The sequence below is a fragment of the Lissotriton helveticus genome, chromosome 7, assembly GCF_964261635.1.
Source record: "Lissotriton helveticus chromosome 7, aLisHel1.1, whole genome shotgun sequence".
Taxonomy (NCBI): domain Eukaryota; kingdom Metazoa; phylum Chordata; class Amphibia; order Caudata; family Salamandridae; genus Lissotriton; species Lissotriton helveticus.
Genome location: NC_136068.1, coordinates 196687865 through 196711532, shown reverse-complemented (window position 1 = coordinate 196711532; position 23668 = coordinate 196687865). Strand labels below are relative to the sequence as shown.

General features: G+C 47.3%; 1 protein-coding gene across 3 annotated transcripts in view; it reads left to right on the top strand.

Annotated features, from left to right (window-relative positions):
* The window catches only part of PKIG (cAMP-dependent protein kinase inhibitor gamma), a 539969-nt gene that overhangs the window by 289397 nt on the left and 226904 nt on the right, over positions 1–23668 (top strand). The gene's annotated exons all lie outside the window — the stretch shown is intronic.

The window sequence follows — 23668 nt, the reverse complement described above, 5'->3', positions numbered from 1 at the left end:
AAGCCCTGATCTGTTGACTGGGTAGGAGTGTTCTGATTAACTCAGATACTCTGTCCATCACCACCCCCTTTTTGAAATTATTTTGGCCACCATAAGTGTGGAAGGGTATGCTCAGATGTGAGTCCCTTGCTCACTGCACCATCAGGATTCAAGCAAGCCGGGCCGAAGACGGCTGTAATGCCAGAAACCGGTCCCCGGAAGCTTGTTTCCTTTCCAGTAAAGAATTGGCTTGGTAGTTTGGTCTGCCCTGTTCCCATGATGCACTGGGCCAGGGACAGACTAATTTGCATGTAGCCAGGTTCTGAACTGGGATGGTGCAGTGAGCTAAAAAACGGTGATGGATGAAGCCCTGATCTGTTGACTGGGTAGGAGTGTTCTGATTAACTCAGATACTCTGTCCATCACCACCCCCTTTTTAGGTCTCGGTAACGAGAACTATTGTCGCCGAGTAAGCTCGCAAGGGAGTACAGAGCGGTGCACGAGCCGACCAGGGTCTGTGGACGCGCACACACGCAGGCAGGCAGGCACACACCAGACACACACACACACAGACAGACACACGCACACACACACACACACACCCTCCCTCCCTCCCTCCCTCTCTGCCCACTCCCTCTCTGCCGCCCCCCCCCTCTACCCCCACTCACCGGGCTCTTTCCCTCAGCAGCGGGTCAGTCATGGCAGCAGGCAGACTCGGTGTCTTCTCCGGCGATCTTCAGCTGATGTGCACGCTCACGCTGCGTCTCCTGCGCGCCCACCACGCTGTTTCGCGCCCGTTGATCCTCAGCTTGTGATTACTACTCCTTCTAACCCGGATTCTAAATTACTATTTCTTGGTTCTCTAACTCCACTCTGTTGATTCGTAACAAACTGATCTTCAGCACATTTCACAGTCTCGCTTTTGCTTCTCATAAATACAATACGATTATTTTAAGCAATGTCTACCCTTCTTTTGGTTCTGTGCCTATTATGCTTCGGACTATAGAGTTTTAGAAAGTGTGGTGGAAGATTCCATGATATCAGTGGTGTGCACAGTGCAGAGTGAGTGTGCAGAGTAGTGAGTGTGCAGAGTAGTGAGTGTGCAGAGTAGTGAGTGTGCAGAGTAGTGAGTGTGCAGAGTAGTGAGTGTGCAGAGTAGTGAGTGTGCAGAGTAGTGAGTGTGCAGAGTAGTGAGTGTGCAGAGTAGTGAGTGTGCAGAGTAGTGAGTGCAGAGTAGTGAGTGCAGAGTAGTGAGTGCAGAGTAGTGAGTGCAGAGTGCAGAGTAGTGAGTGCAGAGTGCAGAGTAGTGAGTGCAGAGTAGTGAGTGCAGAGTAGTGAGTGCAGAGTAGTGAGTGCAGAGTAGTGAGTGCAGAGTAGTGAGTGCAGAGTAGTGAGTGCAGAGTAGTGAGTGCAGAGTAGTGAGTGCAGAGTAGTGAGTGCAGAGTAGTGAGTGCAGAGTAGTGAGTGCAGAGTAGTGAGTGCAGAGTAGTGAGTGCAGAGTGCAGAGTAGTGAGTGCAGAGTGCAGAGTAGTGAGTGCAGAGTGCAGTGCAGGTGAGTGCAGTGCAGTGCAGGTGAGTGCAGTGCAGTGCAGGTGAGTGCAGTGGGGTGCAGGTGAGTGCAGTACAGGTGAGTGCAGTGCAGTGCAGGTGAGTGCAGTGGAGTGCAGTGGAGTGCAGGTGAGTGCAGTGCAGGTGAGTGCAGTGCAGTGCAGGTGAGTGCAGTGCAGGTGAGTGCAGTGCAGTGCAGGTGAGTGCAGTGCAGGTGAGTGCAGTGCAGGTGAGTGCAGTGCAGTGCAGGTGAGTGCAGTGCAGTGCAGGTGAGTGCAGTGCAGGTGAGTGCAGTGCAGGTGAGTGCAGTGCAGTGCAGGTGAGTGCAGTGCAGTGCAGGTGAGTGCAGTGCAGGTGAGTGCAGTGCAGTGCAGGTGAGTGCAGTGCAGGTGAGTGCAGTGCAGGTGAGTGCAGTGCAGGTGAGTGCAGTGCAGTGCAGGTGAGTGCAGTGCAGGTGAGTGCAGTGCAGGTGAGTGCAGTGCAGTGCAGGTGAGTGCAGTGCAGTGCAGGTGAGTGCAGTGCAGTGCAGGTGAGTGCAGTGCAGTGCAGGTGAGTGCAGTGCAGTGCAGGTGAGTGCAGTGCAGGTGAGTGCAGTGCAGTGCAGGTGAGTGCAGTGCAGGTGAGTGCAGTGCAGTGCAGGTGAGTGCAGTGGAGTGCAGTGGAGTGCAGTGGAGTGCAGTGGAGTGCAGGTGAGTGCAGTGCAGGTGAGTGCAGTGCAGTGCAGGTGAGTGCAGTGCAGGTGAGTGCAGTGCAGGTGAGTGCAGTGCAGTGCAGGTGAGTGCAGTGCAGTGCAGGTGAGTGCAGTGCAGGTGAGTGCAGTGCAGGTGAGTGCAGTGCAGTGCAGGTGAGTGCAGTGCAGTGCAGGTGAGTGCAGTGCAGGTGAGTGCAGTGCAGTGCAGGTGAGTGCAGTGCAGGTGAGTGCAGTGCAGGTGAGTGCAGTGCAGGTGAGTGCAGTGCAGTGCAGGTGAGTGCAGTGCAGGTGAGTGCAGTGCAGGTGAGTGCAGTGCAGGTGAGTGCAGTGCAGTGCAGGTGAGTGCAGTGCAGTGCAGGTGAGTGCAGTGCAGGTGAGTGCAGTGCAGGTGAGTGCAGTGCAGTGCAGGTGAGTGCAGTGCAGGTGAGTGCAGTGCAGTGCAGGTGAGTGCAGTGCAGGTGAGTGCAGTGCAGGTGAGTGCAGTGCAGTGCAGGTGAGTGCAGTGCAGGTGAGTGCAGTGCAGTGCAGGTGAGTGCAGTGCAGTGCAGGTGAGTGCAGTGCAGTGCAGGTGAGTGCAGTGCAGTGCAGTGCAGTGCAGGTGAGTGCAGTGCAGTGCAGGTGAGTGCAGTGCAGGTGAGTGCAGTGCGAGTGCAGTGCAGGTGAGTGCAGTGCAGGTGAGTGCAGTGCAGTGCAGGTGAGTGCAGTGCAGGTGAGTGCAGTGCAGGTGAGTGCAGTGCAGGTGAGTGCAGTGCAGGTGAGTGCAGTGCAGGCGAGTGCAGTGCAGGTGAGTGCAGGCAGGTGAGTGCAGTGCAGTGCAGGTGAGTGCAGTGCAGTGCAGGTGAGTGCAGTGCAGGTGAGTGCAGTGCAGGTCAGTGCAGGTGAGTGCAGTGCAGTACAGGTGAGTGCAGTGGGGTGCAGGTGAGTGCAGTGGAGTGCAGTGGAGTGCAGTGGAGTGCAGGTGAGTGCAGTGCAGGTGAGTGCAGTGCAGTGCAGGTGAGTGCAGTGCAGTGCAGGTGAGTGCAGTGCAGGTGAGTGCAGTGCAGTGCAGGTGAGTGCAGTGCAGGTGAGTGCAGTGCAGTGCAGGTGAGTGCAGTGCAGTGCAGGTGAGTGCAGTGCAGTGCAGGTGAGTGCAGTGCAGTGCAGGTGAGTGCAGTGCAGGTGAGTGCAGTGCAGGTGAGTGCAGTGCAGTGCAGGTGAGTGCAGTGCAGGTGAGTGCAGTGCAGTGCAGGTGAGTGCAGTGCAGGTGAGTGCAGTGCAGGTGAGTGCAGTGCAGTGCAGGTGAGTGCAGTGCAGGTGAGTGCAGTGCAGTGCAGGTGAGTGCAGTGCAGTGCAGGTGAGTGCAGTGCAGTGCAGGTGAGTGCAGTGCAGGTGAGTGCAGTGCAGTGCAGTGCAGGTGAGTGCAGTGCAGGTGAGTGCAGTGCAGGTGAGTGCAGTGCAGTGCAGGTGAGTGCAGTGCAGTGCAGGTGAGTGCAGTGGAGTGCAGTGGAGTGCAGTGGAGTGCAGGTGAGTGCAGTGCAGGTGAGTGCAGTGGAGTGCAGTGGAGTGCAGGTGAGTGCAGTGGAGTGCAGTGCAGTGCAGGTGAGTGCAGTGCAGGTGAGTGCAGTGCAGTGCAGGTGAGTGCAGTGCAGGTGAGTGCAGTGCAGTGCAGGTGAGTGCAGTGCAGGTGAGTGCAGTGCAGTGCAGGTGAGTGCAGTGCAGGTGAGTGCAGTGCAGTGCAGGTGAGTGCAGTGCAGGTGAGTGCAGTGCAGTGCAGGTGAGTGCAGTGCAGTGCAGGTGAGTGCAGTGCAGTGCAGGTGAGTGCAGTGCAGGTGAGTGCAGTGCAGTGCAGGTGAGTGCAGTGCAGGTGAGTGCAGTGGAGTGCAGGTGAGTGCAGTGCAGGTGAGTGCAGTGGAGTGCAGTGGAGTGCAGGTGAGTGCAGTGCAGGTGAGTGGAGTGCAGTGGAGTGCAGTGCAGGTGAGTGGAGTGCAGTGGAGTGCAGTGGAGTGCAGGTGAGTGCAGTGCAGGTGAGTGCAGTGGAGTGCAGTGGAGTGCAGGTGAGTGCAGTGCAGGTGAGTGCAGTGCAGGTGAGTGCAGTGCAGTGCAGGTGAGTGCAGTGCAGGTGAGTGCAGTGCAGTGCAGGTGAGTGCAGTGCAGGTGAGTGCAGTGCAGGTGAGTGCAGTGCAGGTGAGTGCAGTGCAGTGCAGGTGAGTGCAGTGCAGGTGAGTTGAGTGCAGTGCAGGTGAGTGCAGTGCAGTGCAGGTGAGTGCAGTGCAGTGCAGGTGAGTGCAGTGCAGGTGAGTGCAGTGCAGTGCAGGTGAGTGCAGTGCAGGTGAGTGCAGTGCAGGTGAGTGCAGTGCAGTGCAGGTGAGTGCAGTGCAGTGCAGGTGAGTGCAGTGGAGTGCAGTGGAGTGCAGGTGAGTGCAGTGCAGGTGAGTGCAGTGGAGTGCAGTGGAGTGCAGTGCAGTGCAGGTGAGTGCAGTGCAGGTGAGTGCAGTGCAGTGCAGTGCAGGTGAGTGCAGTGCAGGTGAGTGCAGTGCAGTGCAGGTGAGTGCAGTGCAGTGCAGGTGAGGTGAGTGCAGTGGAGTGCAGTGGAGTGCAGGTGAGTGCAGTGCAGGTGAGTGCAGTGGAGTGCAGTGGAGTGCAGGTGAGTGCAGTGCAGGTGAGTGCAGTGCAGTGCAGGTGAGTGCAGTGCAGGTGAGTGCAGTGCAGTGCAGTGCAGGTGAGTGCAGGTGAGTGCAGTGCAGGCGAGTGCAGTGCAGGCGAGTGCAGTGCAGGCGAGTGCAGTGCAGGCGAGTGCAGTGCAGGCGAGTGCAGTGCAGGCGAGTGCAGTGCAGGCGAGTGCAGTGCAGGTGAGTGCAGTGCAGTGCAGGTGAGTGCAGTGCAGGTGAGTGCAGTGCAGTGCAGGTGAGTGCAGTGCAGGTGAGTTGAGTGCAGTGCAGGTGAGTGCAGTGCAGTGCAGGTGAGTGCAGTGCAGGTGAGTGCAGTGCAGTGCAGGTGAGTGCAGTGCAGGTGAGTGCAGTGCAGTGCAGGTGAGTGCAGTGCAGTGCAGGTGAGTGCAGTGCAGGTGAGTGCAGTGCAGGTGAGTGCAGTGCAGTGCAGGTGAGTGCAGTGCAGGTGAGTTGAGTGCAGTGCAGGTGAGTGCAGTGCAGTGCAGGTGAGTGCAGTGCAGGTGAGTGCAGTGCAGGTGAGTGCAGTGCAGTGCAGGTGAGTGCAGTGCAGTGCAGGTGAGTGCAGTGCAGTGCAGGTGAGTGCAGTGCAGTGCAGGTGAGTGCAGTGGAGTGCAGTGGAGTGCAGGTGAGTGCAGTGCAGGTGAGTGCAGTGCAGTGCAGTGGAGTGCAGGTGAGTGCAGTGCAGGTGAGTGCAGTGCAGTGCAGGTGAGTGCAGTGCAGGTGAGTGCAGTGCAGTGCAGTGCAGGTGAGTGCAGTGCAGTGCAGGTGAGTGCAATGCAGGTGAGTGCAGTGCAGGTGAGTGCAGTGCAGGTGAGTGCAGTGCAGTGCAGGCGAGTGCAGTGCAGGCGAGTGCAGTGCAGGCGAGTGCAGTGCAGGCGAGTGCAGTGCAGGCGAGTGCAGTGCAGGCGAGTGCAGTGCAGGCGAGTGCAGTGCAGGTGAGTGCAGTGCAGTGCAGGTGAGTGCAGTGCAGTGCAGGTGAGTGCAGTGCAGTGCAGGTGAGTGCAGTGCAGGTGAGTGCAGTGCAGGTGAGTGCAGTGCAGGTGAGTGCAGTGCAGGTGAGTGCAGTGCAGTGCAGGTGAGTGCAGTGCAGGTGAGTTGAGTGCAGTGCAGGTGAGTTGAGTGCAGTGCAGGTGAGTGCAGTGCAGGTGAGTGCAGTGCAGGTGAGTGCAGTGCAGTGCAGTGCAGGTGAGTGCAGTGCAGGTGAGTGCAGTGCAGGTGAGTGCAGTGCAGGTGAGTGCAGTGCAGGTGAGTGCAGTGCAGGTGAGTGCAGTGCAGGTGAGTGCAGTGCAGGTGAGTTGAGTGCAGTGCAGGTGAGTGCAGTGGAGTGCAGTGGAGTGCAGGTGAGTGCAGTGCAGGTGAGTGCAGTGCAGGTGAGTGCAGTGCAGTGCAGGTGAGTGCAGTGCAGGTGAGTGCAGTGCAGTGCAGGTGAGTGCAGTGCAGTGCAGGTGAGTGCAGTGCAGTGCAGGTGAGTGCAGTGCAGTGCAGTGCAGGTGAGTGCAGTGCAGTGCAGGTGAGTGCAGTGCAGGTGAGTGCAGTGCGAGTGCAGTGCAGGTGAGTGCAGTGCAGGTGAGTGCAGTGCAGTGCAGGTGAGTGCAGTGCAGGTGAGTGCAGTGCAGGCGAGTGCAGTGCAGGTGAGTGCAGTGCAGGTGAGTGCAGGCAGGTGAGTGCAGGCAGGTGAGTGCAGTGCAGGTGAGTGCAGTGCAGGTGAGTGCAGTGCAGGTGAGTGCAGTGCAGGTGCAGGTGAGTGCAGTGCAGGTGAGTGCAGTGCAGGTGAGTGCAGTGCAGTGCAGGTGAGTGCAGTGCAGGTGAGTGCAGTGCAGTGCAGGTGAGTGCAGTGCAGGTGAGTGCAGTTGAGTGCAGTGCAGGTGAGTGCAGTTGAGTGCAGTGCAGGTGAGTGCAGTGCAGTGCTGGTGAGTGCAGTGCAGGTGAGTGCAGTTGAGTGCAGAGTGGTGTGTATTGACAATGTAAATGACAATGCCATTTATTTATGATTTAAAGGAAAAAAAATGTCATGAGCAATGCCAATAGCTCTACCTTTAATGATGCCGAGACCATTGCATTGTAAATGCTTGTTGAAATTATTTTGGCCACCATATGTGTGGAAGGGTATGCTCAGATGTGAGTCCCTTGCTCACTGCACCATCAGGATTCAAGCAAGCCGGGCCGAAGACGGCTGTAATGCCAGAAACCGGTCCCCGGAAGCTTGTTTCCTTTCCAGTAAAGAATTGGCTTGGTAGTTTGGTCTGCCCTGTTCCCATGATGCACTGGGCCAGGGACAGACTAATTTGCATGTAGCCAGGTTCTGAACTGGGATGGTGCAGTGAGCTAAAAAACGGTGATGGATCAAGCCCTGATCTGTTGACTGGGTAGGAGTGTTCTGATTAACTCAGATACTCTGTCCATCACCACCCCCTTTTTGAAATTAAGTCATCACTAAGCAGGCTTAGACCTTGTGGTGTGATTGACAACTACACCCCTTTCTCAGGCTGGTCTATAGAGGATGGGGCATGAATGTATGTATGTGTGTAGATGGTCCTAGATCGCCATGTACGAGTTTGTAGCAATGTGTTTGCAGAACCAGTATTTATTGCGATTCACATACTGGGCTGCAGCACCACACAGCCTGGGAACATCCAAGTACACCATGCACTAAATCCATCTGTACCTTCCCTTTGGACTCTTTCTACAAAGCACTGAGGGTTGGACGTAAAAATGCACCTATTTCTTTGAAGCTCTGTATGTTCAATCCAGTCCCTATGGCGCTACCTTGTGCAATTCATACCTTTGGAAATTCCTGAACTAGCAAAGGGGCAGTTTATGGTTCCATGACTAGTTCAACTGGTTACACTGACCTTGTACGGGGCAGAGAGGAAAGCCTCTTGCAGCCGGACTCTATTAAGCTCACCTGCTTCCACAGACCTTCTAGGAAGGGAGAGAGTAAGGCCACTCACTGTCAGACTTTGGTAAGCTCAACTGGTTCCACAGACCTTCTGGGAGGAGAGTTTAATGCTTTTCACAGTGAGACTCTGGTGAGCTCTACTGGTTTTACGAACTTTCTTGTGTGTGTGGGGGGGAGGCTCTCACTATCCGTGTCCTGCAAGCTCAACTGGCTTCAGGAAATGTCTTGTAGCAGGTAAAGTAACCTCTCTAACATTCAGACTCTGGCTTGGATTGAGCAATAGCTGATTGGCTTTGTGCACAGTTCTTCCTAAGACGTTTTGTTTGGTCTAGTAGAAAATCCCACGGGATAAGCACTGAGGACTAGCAGTACTTCAGGAAATCTGTGATTTGTGTTGATTTCCATGAATATATTCAGATGGTTCTGTGAATAACCAAATTTGCTTTAATTAATATAAATCGTAGACATAGGTCTATGATGCACAGCAATAAACATTGTATTTTGAGAACCTTGGGTAAATAAGTTTGATGAGATAACTGGTCTGCAGGCATGGTTTGATGCAATTTTCCCGAGCCTAGGCCTGTATTACTCCAGGCCGTGGACTGCTCTGACTGGTGCTTCCTTATTGAGTCTGTATTCTTTGACAGGGGTTACTCACCCTTCAAGGAGATTCCGGAGCATGAGGGACAACTGTGCATTTGACACTGAAGGATCTCTTCCAGAGCCGGTAAAACAATGGTGACTCTGTGCGGGACACTTAGTCTGTGTTTGAGGGAAAGAGCAGTTTGAGAGTGGTGATGTTATTGTTTGACTGTGTTTAAGGCGTGTTCGGATTCCATGGAAGGATGGACTCATTCCAATAGATGGACCACATGTACTCTACTCCCATCTCTTTGAATTGCAACTTACTGACGGCTTATTCCTAGAAATAAAAAGTTCCATTTGATGTTCTGTGTGATCGTTCTCCAGTAGTTTTGGGTCTTCTGGTGGGTGTGATATGACTGGTTTACAGTCACTAAATTATCAGATGGTTTCCTTCATCACTCATTGTCTGTTTCGCTGTGCATGCTGTATCTTCCATGAATGTGAGCATTTCCTGGCTTGCTTTTGTGCTTTCTCTATGTGCCAAGTGGTTTCTGTATGGTTCCAAATCTCAAAGACACCATATACTGGCCTGCAATGGTCCGCAGTAAGGAAGCTTTGTTTGTAGCTGCAGCCTGTCTGACTTGATATGTTTCCTCTTTGACCTTGATGAACCCATCTCACAGCATGGACATTTGTATATTTCCTAAAATCCAGGCTTAATTAACACAAATCTTTTCCCCTAAAAGTCTAAATCAATATTTTTCACTTCAGCACCTTTTACTGACTTCCATTTGTCAATATTCAGCCTTCTGAGTATATGTACTCCATCTTCAGGGAAGAAGAAAGTGTTCACCAACTAAAGTCATCTTCGGGTAGGTACGTCCACAGCGTCCTATAGAAGCTTAACAGAATAAGGGCCTGGAGGAAGCCATTCCTGGTTCTTGGTGTAAACACAAGAACATTTGGTTTGAAGTTCTTCTTTGAGTATTACCATGTTTTATGGCCTTGTAAGTTAAGCACTTTAACTTGAAGGTAGAGTGGGTCTCCGGAGGAACCAAAACCCTTTACTCTTAACTATACCCAGGAGAACATTACTTGGACCACTGATATCAGCATGTCATTCTAGATAAATGGTGTTGACGTTTAAAGGAAGTAGAATTGTTCAAAGGCAGTTTACGTATGCTGAATTTTCAGAGTGCTGTTGAATGCTGTGCGGGAAAAGTAACATGTTTTTTCTGCATTATTAATAAACAAATGTGTGCTTTTTCGTAGAAAATGTCTTGGTGAAGAGTTCAGAGCAGCCATGCATTACTGTTTATCTGTTAACTTTACTTTTTTGCTTGCATACAGTGATCAGAGTCAACCTACTCATGCCATACAATAATAATGTTGGGCACTTGCAAATAGCTGAATTGTCTAATGTTTCATCTTTGCATTTTGACATTTTTTTGGCTTCTGTCACTAGATCGTGTAAGTTGTGGAAAGTGTTGCTCCGTTTTCAAAGATTTGGCACAGTTACCAACACATTTTAATAACCTGAGTACCATGGTTGGTGGTAAGCCTGCCCGTATACTAACACTGAAAGAATTGATTTTAATCGACTGGGTTATAATTTCTTTATGGAGAGGTTGTATTTACGCCACACCAGTAAAAATACATTTGACACAATAACACTATTTAGAACAACTCTTCTATAGCCTTATAGGCCACCATAGAGGGCTATACCAGCCATTAAAGGTCCACTCCAGTGTTAAAAGGCCAAGCGGAGAGGGCCTTTAATGACCGGTATAGCCCAGCTACTGCGGGTTATAAGGCTTTTAGAACATACCACAACTACAGGGCAGAATGTTCTAACAAATAAAATAAAGGTCTCTGTGAGCCCGATGGGATTTAAATCCCCTCTGGCTCCACGAGGCCTTTGTTCACAGCAACAGCTGTGAACAACAAATATTGGATTGTTGGAGCTCCAGGCTTTTATCAGCCATTAGAAGCTCGGAGCACTCCATTAAGGACCCGCTCTAGGGTTTAAGGCCTGAGCCGAAGGTGAGGGCCTTTAACAAGGGAGCGGGCCTTTAATGGGCGGTAGAGTCTGCTACGGAGGGCTCTAAGGCTATTAGAACATTCTGCCCCTAGAGGACCGAATGTTCTGATTTGTAAAACAAAGGCCTCACATAGCCCAAACTGTGAATAAACATTGGAATGTTGATGCTCCAGGCTTCTACCAGCCATTAGAAGCACGTGCACTCCATTGTCTTAAGTGGCGCGCTCAACAATCCAATGTTCTAATAATAAATAGACCTTCACACATCTATTCCTGCAGTGCAGAGGTCAAGTTCCCTGTTATTATCATAGTGCAGCAGAACTGACTAAACTGCAGCTTTAGGTGATTCCGTTTATACTTTTTTCGTATCCGCACAGCAAGTATTCTAGACTGGATTACTTTTTGACTTCTACATGTTTGCTAAACGGTCTGACAGTACTTCTATTTCCCAAAATGTTGCCTGACTACTGCCCAATAGCATTAGATGTTGGGGCTAACTCAATTTGCACTGCAAGATGAAGATGGAGGGCACTGCTTCAGGACTCTGCACACATTGTTAATATGACAAACTGGATCCCAGATTTCTTTTTCTCAAAACAGAGGATCAGCAGCTGCACATACTGTATGGGACACTTTTCGAGCGGAGGTGATAGGCCAGACCATAAGATATTAATTGCACTAACAGAAGCAGAAACAAGAACTGATGAGATTATATTATGCAGAAGTTGATGATTTCGAAGTTAAACATGCTGCTGCCATAGTTAGCAGTGAGCCTGAACACAGGGCAATTTGGGAGCAGATTGCAGCGTCCAAAGCTAATGTACACAGTCTGCATGCCCAGGACCTGGTCAGAAAATATGCTGCTCAGAAAGTAAAGAGCTATGAATGAGAGAGCATCTGCAAAGTCCTGGCTTTTAAGCTAAGACAACAGGCAGTCAGACATTATATAGAGGCAATAAGGGACGACACCGGGGCTATGGTCTCTGAAGCTCTCAGCATAGTTCGAATATTCATACCTCTTTAAGTTAGTACAAACCACACACTACCCTCCCAGGCTCTTGGATTCTTAGAAATATAATAAATGTTTGGAAAAAAGATAGAGGCCATCAACCCAACTGCATACTGTACTATTTCGTTACTACACAGCAAAACTGAATTGGGTCAGAAAGAGGAACAATGGATCATATTAACAGAGCCATTGCACCTTTCAACCTTATTCATGGCAATGAAACATCTTTTGCGATGATCCTGCTCGACTCCAAGGTTTCTGATAGGGTGGCTTGGAAGTATCTTTGGGATACCATGGCATGCGGGAGTTCCTTTTTGGGGACTCTCCAGTCTTTCTATAAAAATCCAATAGCGAAGCCGCAAATAATGGGGAGCCTACAAATTAAAATTTTAAGCAGAACTGGGCAAGGCTGTTTGTGTTCTCCACTGCTGTTCTCGATTTATATAGAACTATTTTTCATTAAATAATAAATAAGGCTAATATTAACACAATAATAGTGAATGGCTATAGGACAAAGGTACGTATGCTGATGATATTACTAAATGACACTATTCCCTGATCTGGCGTTAAGGGAGATAAAGGAAGGAGTACAAAAGTTCGGGCCGTGCCTGGCTATCTCCTAAGTAAAAGCAAAACCCATATATTACTTAATTACTATTGTAAGGTACAAGATCCGCTGGTGACAAGCAAAGGCACACACACCTGGGGGTAAAATTGATGCCAGACATGTATGCAGTAGTCTCAGAAAACTATGATCCTCTGTTTAAAAAAAACTGAAAATAAATTGAAGAGCTTTAATAATCGCCACTTAACAATTATTGGTTGATGTAATGTCGTAAAAATGATCATTTTGCCAGCTTCTTTTATACATCTTTAGGGCTATTACTCTTGAGGTAGCTTCCAAGAGGTTTGAGAAATTCTATTTGATTAGTAGCAGCTTTGTATTGGGATATAAGCGATCAAGGACCCTGAGATTTCTCAGAATTCTGATCTTAAAAGGACAATGGATGGTTTAGATTTTATTATTATGCAGTGGCTTTATTGCATGGTAGGATATGGATACCAAGCCTTATGGAGTTTAGGTCCATTATACCCTCATTCAATTAGCTATATTTAGGTAGAGAGGCCAATTGTGTTATTTTGTTTGAAGATTGGGAACTAACTAAAATAAAAGAGTTACATTTAAGGTTCTGATATGAGAATGCAAAATATGGAGACTTTGTCAAGAATGTTCATAATTGAGAAATATAAATGATATACTACATTATGGTCTTCAAATATATTTCCTGAGATATTAAGGGATTGTTATTACCCCGTATGGCCAACATATGTTCTACAAATGTTAAGTGATTTGTACTTTAATAAGCGATTTGTCTTTTTAACAATTGAAGGAAACGTACCATTTGTCACATTATTCATTTATTAAATATCTACAGGTTAGGTACTTTTTAGGGGCTTTAGTCCTTGAGCGTTTGACCATGGCAAATAATGCACTACTCCACAGAATTGACCATCATCCGAGAGAAATAATTAAAAGATTCTATCAACGGTTTGCTGATATAAAGGAGGATGAATTAGCTACTTAGGATTGGAACTGGGAATGACAAGTGGTGCAAGTAGATATTAAAGGAACCATTAAAGTTTATTACTGCTCTCTGCAAATCTGAAGATTCAACACTTAAAAACTATCTTCAACAGGTATTACACTCCGACCAAGTTAAGCAGATGGGGTAGTTGGACTGATTCTAGGGGATCTAGGAAAGGGCAATGCCAAAAAAAGCAGTGATCTAATTTGGGACCCTCTTACAAGATGGATTGCGAAAGATGTATTACTAAATTAACTCTTCTCCTAATGCACATTCCAAAACAGGAATCCCTCTAGATGTCTTCTTCTGTTTATTGGTGTGATGACTGTGAAGTTTAACAATTTTATATTTTATTGATAAGGTAAAAATTACTGGTTACTATTGATGTTTTGCTGTTCTAATATTTGACTTGTATATCATAATGCGTTTCTCTTTGTATTGATTGATTGACATGTATATCTGAATATATCTACTTCAGATAAAACTCCTCCCAGATTGCATGTTATAAGAATTTTGCAAGGAAAACAACTCTGTGATATGGGCATGCCAAGCCCAGCACCCCGGCAAGAGAAAGGTAAGGGCTCAACCTGGCTTGATGACGGCCCACCTGCAAACTTTCTTATTTAGAAGAGTTTGCTGATGGATGTCTAGATTGCACGTGTGAGGGGAGTATTCAACTATGTCCCCCCACAAAGGCACAATCCATGTCATTTAGCAGATACCTCAAGCAGCACAGTGCATCTGCTACAATACAACAGTCAAGGGTGCTCTTCAAAGGAACCTTGGCACCAATAGCAATCCAGTTAGATGAGCAGGAGTGGGTCATATGTGCTTCGTCCAAGCTTCTGTAATTTTCGGCCCAACAAAAAGCCGGGAGAAGCTTGATGAGGGCCTTTCTATTTCTTTTTAATAATTCTTTTTATTAAACATCATCGACATAACACACCACATCGACACATGTGCAGGAGACAATACATCATCCAAGTTTCCGACTTGGGTCACAGAGAATCAGGGGATTACAAGAGTCTCATCTTCATTCAGGGGTGTCGGGGTGCAAATTTGTTCTCTATATGAGTTACAAGGCCCCCACACCCTGTTCCCTTTCTATTTTGTAATACCACCTATATTGTTCAACCTGCTTTCTTGGCACCTGCATTTTAACTTGCCACTGAATTTCTGGAGTTGCCCACCGTGGAGATTAAAAAATCGTGTAAGTAAGGAAAATGTATAATTAAAGTAACTAATGAAATAGAGATTGTGTGTTCAAAGCTGTAGACCTTGACATATTAGTTGTAAGCCATTGGATGATCTTCCACTGTGCGCCGAAGTGCTATTAGCTGGATTTCGGAAGAAGGGCTAGGAATATGTTGTTGAGTGTGAGACTATCTTGAGCTCCGAGTCAGTTGGGTTGTCTTACTATTAAGTTTCAATAAATGTTTAATAAAAGTTATACTGTAGGGTTTTACATGTGCTCCTAGAATGTAATACTCATTCTAAGTACCGAATCCATCAGGTAAAAGAGCTGTGATAAGAGGGATAGGACATGATTTGTTCAAGATCACTCTGTTTATCGCAGTGCTGAAGCTGTGATTAGATACTTCATTCAACGCTTGGCGATGGTGCAACCAGATCTCCTCCTTTTTTCTTTAGGGCAGTGCTTAACTTGAGCCGGTGGTTTCCGGTGCTTGGCACCGGCACTTAATTGTCAAGACCGGTGCTTGTGACAGTCTGTCACAAGATGGCGCTGCCTGGCCAATTTGGAGACGATCACAACAACAGTTAATTATTAATTTAATATACAATAAAATGGCTCTTAAATGCAACCCAAGACTTTCTTTAAGTGCCTGGAAGAGTCTGAACTGTCACACTTGTATGATATTTAGTAGTTGTTTTGTTACTGTAATTGGCAGCACAGCAGGGGTAATGTGTAGTGCAAGCTACAGTTGCCTCCCTGTGAGAGCCCAGACACTTATTTTTTTTACAAATTAAGCACTTCTTTAGGGACATTTTAAACATGTTTTGTTTCAGAACCTAAGCTGAATAATTAAAGCACAAGAGACTAATATATTTTACGCATTTCATAATTTAATGAGAAAACACGCCGCGTTTTGTTTGTAACTGGTTATGTCTTTCAGGGGTGTAACAAATGGAGTGCTTGCTTGGACAGTTTTTCTGTAAATAAGATGAAAGCGCTAGTTTAGGCATGCACTAAATGTTGCACACTTGTCACACTTTTTTAACAATATGTCAAGCCTCCAAGTCCAAACATACAGGTGCCTTTTTTACTTTGGTGACTACCATATGTTGATAGGCCGTGAACGCACCCTAACAAGTTGAAGGTGATTGGACATCCTGGTCTAGAGTACATAGAGCACACCGGTGTAAGGGGTAAGGCTGGTGGGGGGCGGGCGAGACTTGAGCCAGCAGGAGTACCATGTTGCAACCCCACTGCATTCATGTGTTGTATAGGTGGCAAGTTGAGTGGAGGGGAGGCAGGAACGATCATTCTGATGTTGATATCGATGCACGCATAAACCTACCTGTGGACAATGATTGTCACATTGTGTTCCGTATGTTGCCCTTACTGATGAAGGTCTTGTGGGGGGGATGTTGTTTGGGTTGAAAACCAATAAAAATATTTTTCAAAAAAAGTGACTTCCATATGTACCTCAGTTGGCAGTATTTTATTTGAAATTATACACACCGCTCACCCTTTGATGCAACCTTATCGAGACTGTAAAACCTCGAACATCTTCCTTGATAAATGAATTTGAGTCCAGACACATTGCCTTGGTTGAGTGCTGCCTTCTACATTGTTGAATAGGTTTTCCTTTATAGCAATTGTTTCATGCCAATCATAGTTGTGTGCATTCCTTCAACGCATTATTACTTAGTAGACGCAAAAGTGTGGGTAACTGCAGCTTGTCGCACATACGGATTCACTAGAACGCCTCTACTTTGCTTATTCTTGTTTCCAAGTACTTTGCTTTTTAATTGTTCCGTTTCAATGACAACATAACCTTCACGTTTGCTGAAAGAGGCAGCTACAGCCTGAAGTACAAGCAAACAAACCTCCCACACAAACATCTGTTCCTAATGTTTACAAGGGTTGCCAACCAGCCTTGCATTGGCAGAGCCAATCATATTTGCTTTCATGTGCTATTTGGGAAGAGGGGTTGGAGCAGCACAGACCACTGACTCCCGGATTGTGTGTGAAAGTCTTCTTTATTGAAACAGATGCACATTACAACATAACCCGGGCCTTTGCCCTACAAAACTATAACCTCACTATACATTGTTAATAACCTAGTAAAAGCTACCCAAACCCATAACATACCCCTCCCCCATAAGAATCTTAAAACCACAATAAAATCCATGCATTAGAGCTGATCAGCTATAACTAGAATCTCTAAAATCCCTACCGTTTTCCTACCTCGATTACCCTTTGAACCCCATTGAACTTACTACCTAACCTTGAACTTCCTATGTTGTACAGGCGTGAAATTGCCTACCCATTCCCTTTACATCCTGAACCCGCGGACAAACAGTAAAGGTATGTAAGTCATGGCATCTTCTCGGCCCACTGCCACCCAAAGAAAGTGGAAGGGGGGAGGGAGCCACATGATTACAGTGCTCCCATCCCTCCTCCTAGGTGCAGCTTTCTCTGCCCCCCACCATCTCTCCTAGGTTCTCAGTAACACCAAAGTGAAATGTCCCCCTTCACAAATTGCCTAGTACTTTGGTGAGAGCCACTTTCACCTGCAATATGTATGTACATACATCTTTGTGTAGTTTCCTCCTCGCCTTATCTATGGCAGCAGACCTAGTTGCCCCATGCCACACTCTCCTGGGGATAAATTTAGTCCACATTGTGTGGCATCCACCCCATGAACTACGTATGTCCCTCAAGTCCTCCTTCATGGCCTTAATGAGTGCCAAACCCTTCTGTACAAGGTCATTTTCCCCTAAATGAAAAAGCGCATCTGGACATGTCCCACCCTCCATCAGCCTACTTTAACAAGGCATGAGCTACTTCTACCTCATCCCCCCTTTTCCTACCCAAGTTATAGCATACAGCGATTTCTCACAACCCAAATTCCTGCCTTGGCTGCTGTCTCTGGCTTGGCGCTCTGCCAACTTCACAAAGGAGCGACTATCCAGATGTTCATACTTGTCTCCTGTGGTCCGCGAACAGAACCTGTAACAGAAATAAAGTTGACCAACTGCGCTCTTCCTCCCCCCACATATCTTGGAAAGCAACTTGATGACCAACTCCATAATGCTCCTTTGGTTCCAACCCAGACGGACTGCTTCTGTTGCTGCCCATATCCTAATGGAGTGTGTCCCATACCTGCACGTGTCCAAGCCCCTCGCCTTCAAGGCTGCACGCAAAACTGCCAACAGCTGGATATAAGTCACTGGCTCACCATCCTCGTGCTTAAAGACCTTCCCTGCCCTGGCCCCCGCGATGTAAATCTGTAGCCCAGCGTACTGGGCACGTGCTTTTTGCAGGGTAACTTCTCCGGGAGACGGATCTCCCCATCTTCCTTTGGTCTGCCTTTGACTTGTACAGCCAAACCTGCACACCATCTGCCCCGCAATGCCCCTGCCCCCCAACAGCTCTGATACGCTGAATCGCCTTGGTCAAAAAATCTAAACTCAGGGTCCTTCGCCTGCATATCGCCTCTCCTGTTTTCCTCACCCAGCCCTCTGAAATCCTCCGAAATCCTATTCCCAACTCCCCTGCTGACCGGGTGTAGCGCCATAGGAGCTTGCCATATATGCAATACCCGACAACTTGCCTGCAATTGTAATCTTTGACTGGCTTGTCCCTATGAGAGCGAGTATATATTGTACTGCATCCTCCACCCTCTCCCATTCCGTGTGGCCCACCCCTGACAAGAATTCAAACCATGCATGTCGGTATGCCCTCCTTGTGAAAATGGCTAAAGACCAGCTGCCAATTAGAGCATTCTCTTTCGCCTAGTGACCAGAGTGCTTGTGGCATCTGAGTCTTCACCAGATCCGCTACCGTGGCTAGCCCATGGACCTCTCCCACTGTGAACGAGACTAAGCATCGGCAATGTCATTGTCCAATGACATGTCTGGCTCTGAACGTAATGTCAAGATTCAAGCAATGCAAAACAAACACCCTTAGAAGCTGCCGGCATTGGGGTTCCCTGGCTGATTGTCTGTTAACTACGTGCACATATTGTCCCCACGAAACAGAACCCTCTTGTTGGCCAGCTGTGCCCCCCCCCCCCCGCATAGTACCCCCTTGCTACTACTAAGGGAAAAAGATTTTAGGAAGGCAATACTATGCTTACCCTCTCTTTTTTCTGCTCTTGCATTTCTCCAGCACACCAGTGGCCCTGCCAATACTTGGCAGTGCTTGGAAGCTATCCACCAGATTGTGGCAGTCTTCCAAACCGGGAGCGCCTACAAAAAAGAAATTGTCGGCGCTCTTTTTCCTGATGTATGATGAAATGATGTTTTGATTGAGTATGGATGTATGTATTGTATGACAGTTTGTGGTTGATTGATTGAATGACTGAATTGCATGTCATGTTTTTATTGTTCTATTAACTTTTGGGCTGATGTTCTTCTTGTCTTTTGTACCATCTTATGAAATTTTTGTGTATTAGAAGTCGATCAACATGACAACTCCCTTGTGTGTTTTGCTATCAGAACTTTATCCAAAATGATCATGTATATAAAAAAATAAAATTTTCTAAAATAAAATTGATTCCCTGTGGGTGTTTGGTTGAATCCATTTGCTGGTCCCTTATCATTTGGGGAGGTCCCTTTTCATGTTGTTGTAATAAGTTTTCTCCCTGGTGGATTACTCCCCTAGCCTTTACTTTGTTTAGGTTTTCAGGGTCCCTCTTCTGTTATTGTACCAGTCCCGCCCCACCCTAACCGAGCCCAAAAACTGCGAAAAATAAAATTATAATAATGACATTATCATTTTATTTTTCCTCCTCAGAGCAGTGAGGCAATGCTCCTCCCACCTTAGTGGAGGAGCCGCCCCTGCTTGGTTCTTTGCCTAGTAGACTTTACAATCGAAACAGAGGAAGTGATAGTGTTCCTGGCATCTGCTGGAAACAATATGGGAGTTTAAAAAAAATGAATATATATATGTGTATATATGTGTATATATGTATGTATGTATGTATGTTACGGGGATGGCTGCCCCTGCCGTGAGCCTGCCGTACAAGAGGCTTGGGCTGAAGCCTACGTTGGTGTTTGGATATATATGTATATATATAGTGTTTAGGCCTTGCCTGCGTAGGTTGCGCATGCGCAGTCTCACTGGCGAGATTTTATGATTTAGAGGGGCTTTGAGTATCGGACTTTAAGCCCCGCCCCTCTTTCCCATTGGCCGGCATCACGTTTATGCTAAACAGTGGCCAGCCATTGGAAAAGAGCATTCTGTGACGTACACTTTTCTCTTTTTCTGCCGTCCCATTTGGAAGGCCTGGCCTGGCCTGGCTTCCTTCGGGCGTAAAAGGTTTCTTATCTTTATGGGAGCAAACACATGGCCCCATAAAGATAATAAACCTTTTACTTCAGAAGGAAAGCAGGCTAGGCCTTCCAAGTGGGACGGCAGAAAAAGGGAAAATTGTACGTCATGGCGAGCGCTTGTTGTTTTACTGCCCTGAGGTCTGTCTTACCGGACACCAACCCTTCAAATGGAATTCTTGAGGCGACTCTTGCACCAGGGTACAGCGCCTCAAGGGAGATGAAGTGATTGCCCGACTCGGCGCTACATTCTTCAGTCCAAGCGAATGCCAATCTAGGTAGAGTGTGCGCGCGTGTGGGGGAGGGGTGGGGGGGGAGAGGTATAATGTCTTCTTCTTACACACTGCCCTGAAGCAACGCTCCCTGTAAATATGCACATACCATGAATGAGGAGGAGGGAGGTGCTCGAGTGGGCCGCTGACAATGACCTCGGTCCAAGGGGCGGATTAGCGGGCACACACGTTGCTACTTCCTGCTGTTCTCTTAATTTGTGAATACACCCGTGCGTGCAGGGGAAAATAGCCAACAGCTTTGGTATCATAACAGTACTTGGTGCACCGTCGCAGCACTGCCTGCGGTATCAGTTACCCACCATGACATTACTCAGTTTATCAGCAACAAAATGGTCAACGGGGTAGGGTACCCTGCCAGAAGTCGAACTTGATACCTGGCGCTCCGAACAGATGTCAGGAGCGAACACTTAACCGCGGAGCCATCTTTCCGCGCCCAGCCCTCCGTTTCTTCGTTATCTGTGAAACTTGTGAATGCTTAGAAACAAGAAGAGCAGTATGAAGCGCTATAGATAGTGAATATCTGCGTCCATTCTTGGTCTCGGCCCCGGGAAGCATGGCTGACCGGAGCACGTGCACAGACCATGTCTGTGGAGAGCCCTGCTTCCTTTCCCACACAACCCTGCCCCTCCCACGCCTTCTTTCACATACGGTTCATGTTTAAATACCCGGCGCTGCCAGGACTCATTAGGTGAAGCTTGCAGGCGCTGGTTCAAGGTGCGCTGCGCTGTAATTTCGGTGCAGTCTGCGGAGTCACTGACTGACTGACATGTTTCTGAGGTCACCCGGAAGTGACCTCAGGGATATGTGCTGGACACAATGAGGCTGCTCCCCCCAGAGATGCTGGGACAACCTCCAGAGGGGGGAGGAGCGCCTAAAATCGATGTGACACAACTGAAGTCACAGGGACTGTGAAAACTCCAATTGTCACACAAAATCAAATGATGCCAATGAGCCCCGCCCCTTCTGCAAGGGTGGTATGCAACCGGTGTGCATTGTGGGGGACAGTGTCATAAATATATTACTAAAGCATGGAGTGGTAGCCACGGCCATTACAGGCAGCACATTTTCCATTGGAATGGCCACTAACTTTGCACAGATTAAACTTTCCTGATATATCTATACAATGCACAAACAATAATGCGTGGATATTGTGTTTCAGAGAATTTTAGTCATTTGTGCATTGCCAAGTAAAATGATTGGATTTGTTTTGATTCTCTCAAAATCTGTTTCCATTACATTTCAAAATGACAAACAAATAACAACCATTGAAAATGCAATAGGTCTCGCCTTTTATTAAGTTAAAGCCATTTGCTTTGCTATACAGTACCATTAGCAAAGCAAATGGCTTTAACTTAAACAAAGGCGAGACCTGTTGCATTTTCAATGCTTGGTTATTGCATGTAATATTAACATGAAACCCCTGAAAACAGGGATCAAGAGCCTAGCCTATCAGAAACCGATATTCACAACACTCAATGGGGTTGGAATAGTTATGTTTATTTAGAAAGGTAAAACTTTTCCTTTTTTGAGTCCCCTCACTTACCAGGGTTTCCCCACGGTGACATGCTTCATCATTGGAGCCATCCCAGCCCTCTACGGACTTTGGCGTGCTGCGACTTGCGAAATACGTAGGAGCACTTAAGTGATGGACTATGTGTAGTGCAATCGGTGTTTGTGAAGTGGAGTGGAATTATAAGGTGAGTTAAAACTACCTACCTAGTGGGCTACTAATAATGTATTCTTGCTCCTAGGGGGTAAATTAAAAACGGGGTAGAATACTAGGGGTCCTAGTAACAATGAGATAGGTGTACCTAGTAATTCAGGTAAACAGGTTTTGAGCATTCCCCAAGCTCTTCTTCAGGACTACACAGGGACCAGCCCTGTGTTCGCCACTCCTAATTGTGCTCAAGTGAGGTTTTAAAAATTAATTAAATGCTGCAAAAGTAAAGTATTAGTACATACGTAAATTGATAGTCACGTAGTATCTGTAGGAAAGAAAACACACGAAATATGGTTAAAGGGTACATGTCCCCCCAAAAAGTATTCACATAGTTTCTGTACACACGAGACACAGAAAGTGAGATAATCTGCGCCTTTGTCCATGCTTGAGAAAAAAAGAAGAAAGCCAAGTGTTGTGAATATCGGTTTCCGATCGGCTAGGCTCTTGATCCCTGTTTTCAGGGGTTTTCCCTCTTTCTTCCCCTTACTTTGAATACATATTGTATGTAATAGACATTTCGGCTTTCAAGTTTGTGTGTGTAAGCATCACTGATGGCGCAGCACATACGCAAAACATTGATCATCGAATATCTTTACATAAATAGTGGTGTTAACTGCTCTGTTCAATAATAAAACATAAGGCGGGATAAAAGAGCATGCCTAACCAATTGATTAATATCTACTATTCATAGTTTTATTTACTAATCATTAACGTTCAATTAACTAAACGATTCCCCGCTAGCTAGGTATGGTGAGGAGTTGTAGATCTATGCTACAATAAGTGCCTGTAGGGTGTGACTTGTGGGAGAGGTGGCACCGTGAATACGTGTGAAGCTTACTTGAGCTTTAATGGCAGGTTTGATGTGGTCACCCTTACAAAAGTTTAGGCACTGTCTTACAACCTGGTTGTGTAGCATTTGTATTCTGGCAATGAGTTTCTTGGGGATAATAGTGTAGATGGAATAGCAGTAGGCCTCGTGTGCCAAGAAAAGGGCTTTCTCAGGTCCACCCAGTGGTCAATTTGGAGTAGTGAGAGAATCTTACGCAAAATAGGGAGCTACAAGTTTCCTAAGCCACTGCATTGACTTGGGGAGCTACTGAAAGTTACAAATCAACATTTCTTACTTTTGGAAAGATCCATGGATGAAATTCATGTCCTTGAGACCAGTTGAAGTGTAACAACCTAGGCTCACTTTGTCTCATTTCCACAGTCTGGTTCGTCAGGGCTGTTAGTAAAGATGGAGAAGGAAGATGGGGATTATGTCTCAGGCCGTATGCGTTATTTAGGACCGGCTCACTCGACAACATTTATTTATAGATTTTTAATTGCAAGCAAGCCTCCTGCCTTCATTAATAATGAGACCGCTTGTGTGACAAGACTACTAAATCGCAACAGATTTCATGTTTTCTTTTTTGCCTGAAATGCATTTTTTAATACTTGGAAACAGGTGCTCCTTATTGCTCCTGGTCAATACAGAAGATGAATCCATAGGGCTCCTCATTAGGTTTTGTCTCCCAGGACTCTGGCTACATTCTAACAAGGCTGTTTCTAGTCCGATTCATTGAGAGAAAGTTCTCCATCATCAAGCGAAACACATGTTCCATGTGCAAAGTGGTGCTGGTTGAGTTCCTTAATCTATTGTGTAACTGAAATTGGATTACAAATTTATTAGCATACACCTGGAGGTTCAGTTGGTGCTTTCCAAGTAGATGTCGTTAGAGGCTGTATGTACCTTTTGAACTGTAGACACAAGAGTGATAATCTTCGAGGGACTGGGCTAGCCTAATCCTGATTTTATGCCTTTGGTTGGTGTTAGACTGGGCCTACTTGGCGTAGTTTTCCCCAAACATTTTGCATTTAGACCTCCTGTTTGGCTGACTTCTTTTTTGCTAGCCTTGGGACTCTTCACACTTCACCACTGCTAACCAGCCCTAAAGTACTTGTGTGCCTTCCATAAAACATGGTAATATTGGCTTATACCCAATTGGTATCTTTAATTGCCCCAGTAAACTGGCACAACCTGTGTCCACTGCCTGTGAATTAAATGCTACTAGTGGGTCTACAGCATTGATTGTGCCACCCACTTAAGTAGCAGTCTGAACATGTTTCAGGTCTGCCATTGCAGAGCCTTTGTATGCAGTTTTACG